The sequence below is a fragment of the Mus pahari genome, chromosome 2 (genome assembly GCF_900095145.1).
Source record: "Mus pahari chromosome 2, PAHARI_EIJ_v1.1, whole genome shotgun sequence".
Classification (NCBI taxonomy): Eukaryota; Metazoa; Chordata; class Mammalia; order Rodentia; family Muridae; genus Mus; species Mus pahari.
Window position 1 is genome coordinate 119669996 of NC_034591.1, and position 7622 is coordinate 119677617.

The following is a 7622-nucleotide window of genomic DNA, read 5'->3' on the forward strand; positions in this document are numbered from 1 at the left end:
TGAATGCAGGAGCTGGGGTCCAAACCCCAGACTTAATGATTGAGAAAGAAGTACTCTTAGCAGCTGAGCCGGCTCTTCAGCCCCAGGTAAGAGAGCCTTCAACAGCTTAGTTCAGTGTCTTATAACACAACCATATGTCTTCATCAATTTAAATTTCATCTAATCATAGCAGATGAGTTCTGCACTACATAATTTACCATATACCACAATAAACAGATATAAGGTAATAATACGAATATATGTTTTAAAGTATAAAATTTACCAATGAACATATTTAAAATTACAAATAGAAAATTCTTTTTTCTTTACTCATGTAATTTTATGTTTAACTAAAACCTGGATTCCTTTGTCATACCATATATCCTGATTGCAGTTTCCTTTCCCTTTACTACTCCCGGTTCTTCCCCAATTCCCCTCCCCTGTGTCTTTCTGTCTCTAATTAGAAAAGGATAGTCTTCAAAGATTACAAACCAAACATGATAAAGTCCAACATAAGGTACAACAAAAACCATCCCATGAAAGCTGGACAAGGCAACCCAATGAAAGGAAAGGAGCCCCAAGAGCAGACAAAAGAATCAGAAAGCAATTCATTTGCACAGTCAGGATTCTCATAAACATACTGAACTGAACGTTATACTAGATATGTAAAGGACCTGGTGCAGACCCATGGAGGCCCTGGGCTTGCTGCATTCATCTCTTTGAGTTCATATGAACCCTGCTTAGTTGATTCAGAGAACTTTGATCTCTGGTCTCGTTGACTACTCCCTCAACCCCAGCTTTTACACTATTTCTGCCATCATTTGCAATAACCCAAACAACAAAACAAAAATGATATATTTTGAAATAAACTGAAGTATATGAAAACTTTAAGAGATGTTTATCCATCTCTTTTATTTATTTCTCTTATAGCTTGCTGTATCTTCCTGTAGTAAACACCATAAGAGAAGCAACTTAGGGAGCAAAGGGCTTATTTCAGTTTATAACTTTCACTTCACTGAGGAAAGTCAGGGCACGAACTCAAGCAGGAACCTGGAGGCAGGAAATGAAGCAGAGGCTTAGCATGGATTCTGTCTACAAGTTTGTTCCTTGTGATTTTTAAAATATTCCTTTTTTTTTTCAATCTATATCTTTTCTTATTGGATATTTTCTTTATTTACATTTCAAATGTTATTCCCTTTCCTGGTTTCCCCTCTGAAAAACACCCTCACCCTATACCCTTCCCCTCCCCCCTCCCCTGCTCATGAACCCACCCACTGGACCAAGGGCCTTGTGAGGCAATAGGCTATGCACAGACAGCCTGGTCTCTAGTGGAGCTTAGATCTTCAATCCTGTTGGGACCTGGTAGGTGGTAATTCCCACCTACATGGGACAGAAGGCTTTGAACAAGTCTCCTGGACCCCTGGCTCCTGTTGAAGTTACTGCCCCCACAGCCACCCACAGGAGAGGCGTGTGGCTACCAGTCATATAGACAATGCCCCAAGCTTCTGGCATTCTGACTAGACTCTACCCCTTTAGTTACCTGACTAAAGTCAGGTATGCTCCTCCCCACAGTTACCTGGCAATAGCAAGATAGCACAGCCCACTATAAGAGGGACTGCTTGGCCCCACCTCTCTCTCTCTCTTTATGCTTTTTACCTTTCTTACTATCTAGCCCTCCTTCTCTCTTTCCCTTCTCCCTCTCTCCACGTGGCCATGGCCGGTCTCCCTCTCTTTTTCTACCTTTTCTTCCTACCCCCCCCCCCGCCTTTCTACAATAAAGCTCTAAAACCATAGACCGTCTCTGTTCATCAAGGCCCACCTTGCTTTGTAAGACTTTCGTGGGGAGCCCTCCCCACTTTAGTCTCAAGAAGGAGACGCCCAAAAACCACGAATAAACCATCTTGATGTAAAAACATGAGGTAGTTTAATGTCGGAGCTCCAGGCCGATTTGTATCTCATGCAGGAGAACAAGAAATCGACCAAGTGGCTCAAAAGCTAGGGGTTTTTATAGGGGGAGGGGGCTCAGGAGAATTGGCGCTGTTACAGATGATTGGTCTGTTTAAATGCCAACACATTTGCAGAGTTGTATGTGTAAGTTAGCAGAACACCTGGTTAACATATGACTCGAAACTATGTCAGGAATGTTTTAAACAAAAGCCTGCCTGGGCGTCACTAGGCCTGTCCCACCTTGTTCTCCGCCTCAGGCCTCTAAGCCCACAACTTTTTCTCTGAACTTATTTTGACATAAATTACATGAATCACAGGCCTTTCATTTTAAATTTCATTTTCCTTCAGCTTGAATGATGAGATAGGCTTTCTCCTGACTAGCCCAGTCTAACCTCCCACCAGAAGACCTTCCTATGCAACAGCCACGGACTGGACTAAGGACTCTCACCTGTGTGGGAACCACCCAGCACCCCCTTTTCCCCCTGTCCTCTCCTGCCTTCATCCCCAGAACCAAGTGCTGCCCTGGGGCCCCTATTCTGTTCTCAGCTCCTCTGCAGTATTGCACTTGGGATGCCAGAGGCTGAGAACCTGATACCTGGGGTTGCCCCTTGTCCACCACTTCCTATGTGGAGTCAGTGGCTTAACACAGCCAGATGCCCACCCAGTACCATGTGGAAAGTGTGTGCAATCCTCCCACATCTACCTGCCCAGAGCACCAGAACTCTGGCAGGATGCCTGTTCTCTCCCACTTCCCTCTTTCCCCCACACCCACAGCCATACAAATGGTAGCAGAAGAAGGTTGTGATCAATTAGTTGTAAACACCACTACTTGATGTCCGACTAGGACATCCTCTGCCGCACATGCAGTTGGAACCATGAGTCCCACCATGTGTTCTCTTTGGTTGGTGGTTTAGTCCCTGGGAGCTCTGGAGCTACTGGCTAGTTCATATTGTTCCTCCTATGTGGCTGCAAAACCCTTCAGCTCCTTAGGTCCTTTCTCTAGCCCCTTCATCGGGGACACTATGCTCAGTCCAATGAATGGCTGTGAGCATCTACTTCTGTATTTGTCAGGCACTGGCAGAGCCTCTCAGGAGAGAGTTATATTAGGTTCCTGTCAGCAAGCACTTGTTGGCATCTGTTGGGGTCTCCTACCTCCACTAATCACTCTCCCTCAAAACACCAGCCCCTCAGAGGCGCATAGGGCCACCAGAGAATTGCTACTGAGAGGACCTCCCCAGATCTCCCGTAATGCAGCATCCTTGGACTCGCGCTCAGACCGCCTATGATCCCTTGGACCCGCCTACGATCGGACCACTGCCACCAACTTCAAAAGAGACTCAAGGGTGGGCTGGAAATCTTTCCATGTACTTAAGCAGAGTCCGGTTATTAAAAATTGAGCCTTGATCAGTGTGAAATTGTCAAAGCTTCAATTTCCTTAAGCAGCCTATTCCCTTTTAGGATATTCCCGACCTTCAGTACGGACCTAGACCAGAGTGTTTCTGCGGGCGGGAACACTCAGGCATCCACAGCAGTGTCTAGGTTTGACACTATTGGGATGGATGCCCAGGTGAGTCAGTCTCTAGATGGTCATTTCTTCAGTCTCTACTTCACACTTTGTCTCAGTAACTCCTTCTATGGGTGTTTTGTTCCCCCCTTGTAAGATGGATAGAAGTAACCACAATATGGTCTTCCTTCTTGAGTTTCAAAAAGTTGTATCTTGGGTATTCTGAGCTTATGAGCTTCTGGGTTAATATCTGTTTATTACTGAATGCATACAATGTGTATTGTTTTGTGATTGGGAAAATACTCCTTTCTTATACAATATTGGTGCATGAGCTGGGGGAAGCCACAGTCCACAATAGACCCTCACTTACCAATCATTGATTAAGAAAATGCCTTACAGACTTGCACTCAAGCAAAAAATGATAGAAATATTTTCTTCATTTAGGGTTTCTCTGCCTAGATGACCCTAGTTTATAGCAGGTTGATGAAATAACTAGTGTAATTATTTTATTTATTTACTTATTTATTCATTATTTACAGGAATTCCCTCTGTAGCTCAGGAATTACTTCAAACTCACAACCTTCTTTCTCTAAAGTGTGGGGATCCTTTACTGATGTATGACATTGTGCACAATTCCAAGGGTATTTAAATTTTTTTATACTCATTAGTAAAATACAAAAGTGGATAAACCGTGGCTTATTCAAGGGCATAAATTCTTGATCAGGAATTTAAAGATGATAATTTTCCTGAACTTTATCTAGATACTCAACAAACCTCAAATCAACCCTACCATTTCTAAAATGTACTTGTGTGTCACGGCCCAGTTTAGGGTTAAGAGGAGGAGGAGAGGGGTGGCAATCATGAGGCTTGATCACCTGTCAGAGTGACAGGAATTTAGGCACCCTTTTGATAGATGGTTGTTGTACGATTTTTTTAACATTATAATACACTTCAACCAGTAATCAAAGCATAAAATTCTTTATTATCACATTTCATTTTTATATGCTTTAAGGTCACAGATAAGAGGAACTTTAGACAGAGATTAATGATTTTTGTTTAGACTGTCCATGCTAATGGGAGCACTGCCTAAATTAATTTTAGACATAGTGATCAACTTAAGTTCAAAAGGAACTTCTCATATTGTGATTTACAGGTCCTTTTTTCCACAGCAGTTATTGCTCATGGTTATTTATTTTGTAGGTGATGTTAGTCTTAAAAAAAAAAAAAGGGTGTTTGGTGATATAAAAAAACCTTTTCAGTTGAGTTTATATACAGATTGAAATGACTCATTAGTATCTTGTGTGTTTTGTAAAACAAAACAAAATAAAAAACAAACATTTTTAAACATTTATTTATTTTATCTGTTCATTTCAATTAAAGCTAACAGCTTACACCCATATCTTCAAATGTTATAAAGGCTTTTGCAGCATCCTTGACATATTTTTGAACTATTTTCAACAAACACAAAACTGCAATTACTAAAAAAATAAATCTTTAATGGCTCTATTCTGAATTCTTATCATAATTTTAAGTATTGTATACAGACATTTCAGAAATATTTTTGCATAATTAATGCTTTTTTTCTTTTTCTTTTAAAATAATTGAATTTTTTTTTTTTACTTATTCACTTTGCACGCTGTTCACTGCCCCTCTCCCACTTGCACCCTACCTTAACTCTTCCCCTATCCCACCTCTCTTTCTCCTCTGAGCAGTTATTGTTAGCAACAGGACACTCCACGCCCTGGCCTAACCATGTAACCATGTGACACTTGACCTGTATTGCCAGGACAAAGACCCTCAATCCTACAACCCACTTGGCTCAGTTCCCACCCCCACTGGTGTGATATCATTTTCCGTATAAATTAGGAGATCACTCCCTCCTCGTTCTCTTCTCCTCTCTCCTCACTCTTTCTCCTCTTTCTTTTCTCCCCCCTCTCCTCTTCTCTACCCTTCTACCCACTTTGCTGCCACCCCATCCCTGCTTAATAAACCTCTCCCACATGGAATCACCTTGGCATGGTCTGCAGTTTGGTTTATCCGCTCAAAATATCTATATCTATATATCTATATCTATATCTATATCTATATCTATATCTATATCTATATCTATATCTATATCTATATCTATATCTATATCTATATCTATATCTATATATATCTTGATATTAATTAATTCATAAAATTTGTGCTGAAACCTGGGATTGGATTTAGCTGGAAAAAAACCCAGCAGCCACCAACGCCTGGTGTGTCCGAGGAGCACCCCAGCGGACTGCCACAGTGGCGGGCACAGAACATGACATCCAAGGTAAGATTCCCACTGCCTTGCAGCTGTGTGCCAACTCTCCTGTAACTTTCCCTCCTCCCTCTGAGCCAGAACACTTGGCTACCCTGCCTCCCCTTGTGTTTTAAATAAGAGTCAAAAGGGATTAACCTCTATTAAGCCTTTGTTCCCATTCTCACACCAAAGAGGTTGCCTGAGAATGGATTGGGACTCACACAAAGACCTAAGGGGGTGGGGTGGGAGAACCGTGACTGCCTGCCATTTTCTACCACATGCCCCGCTGTTGCCCCGAGCACAGGAACTTTAAACCAAGTGAGCTGTGCCATTTCCAAGTGCCTTATAGTCTGGGCTTCCACGCTCCCATTTTACGGGTTTGTAAAATCTCTTGCACAGACACTGGCATACTATTGGCAGGGCTTGCCAGCAGGGCAGGGTTTCCACTTCCCTGAACAGAGCCTGGCCAGCTCTGCCTGAGAACTAAGGGGCTAGTGACCCAGCTGGCATAGGAGAGACACTGCCCATCTGGATCTTGCTCTCTCAAAAGCTGTCTTTCTGTTTGGGCCCCAGCGGCTGGTTGAAATCCCTGGCCAGGGTAGAGCACTTGCCACAGTAAGTCCAGGACTTACTAGGTAGCCACTAGAGGTCCTCGTGACAATTTGGGCACTCTAGCCTGGCTGATTTCCTTTTTGGTTTCTGAGTTGTTTTCAGGACACCAGCACGAACATCAGGACCTTCCAGAGCATGGGCAACAATTTATTTTCAAATGTACCCCCAGATACACCTCTGGGATGTATCCTAGGAAACCTTGAGTCTTTAAACTGACGCCTCCTTTAAAGGCATTAAAATTAAAAAGATCTTAATACATACTGCCAGCGAACCAGTAAATGGGAATAGGTTACCTATGCGAAATCTTTCATCTATCTTCATTCCAATCCTGCTATGTGCTCTTCCTGCTCTCCAACTCAATTCCTGTTAGCCATGAACCCTGCACAACTCCCACTAGACAATACTACGATACTAGACCCAGCTTATGAACCACCTCCTTTCCGCCTTAGGCCTACTTCTGTGCCTTTTAGAACCCATACTGCAGGGAAGCAGAGAACCAGCCTGACCAAGGGCACAAATCAGTTCTGGCCTGCACCAGCACCAGGTCACCTAGGGCACAGAGTGGGCAGACACCCCCACGGTCCCTAGAGGACTGCCCATGAGATCTTAGGATCACTGGTGAGTGGAACACAACTTCTGCTCCAATCCAATCACTCACGGGACCTGAGACAGCACTAGGGCAGCAGAGAACAGGCCTGACCAGGGGCACAAATCCCTTCTAGCCTGCACCAGCACCTGGTCACCTAGGACGGACACCTCCACATTCCCTAGGGGACTGCCCACACGATCTTAGGATCACTGGTGAGTGGAACGCACCATCTGCTCCAATCCAGTTGTGCATGTGACCTGAGACAGTACTAGGGCAGCAGAGAACCGGCCTGACCAGGGGCACAAGCCCCTTCCAGTCTGCACCAGCACCGGGTCACCTAGGGCATGGATTTGGTGGACACCCCCATGGTCCCTAGTGGACTGCCCAAGTGATCTTAGGATCATTGGTGAGTGGAACACAACGGCTGCTCCAATCCAATTGTGACAGGCCTGTGACAGCTGGAACAAGGGCACCAGAGCCTTTCCTGAACTTTGCTGAGTGCTCAGGTTCCTTATAATCAGTTTAGGTTTACCTTGGTTTCAAACAGACCAGACAACTCCATGGTCCTCAAAGGAGACACCACTTCCACACACTGTAACACGCCCAGGATCTTAGGACAACAGGATCCCAGAATAACAGGAGCTGGGACACACCAGTATTTGAGTGTTTCAGAGGAACTTGACTGCCAGAATCTCAGGTTCACAGGAGCCCACAAT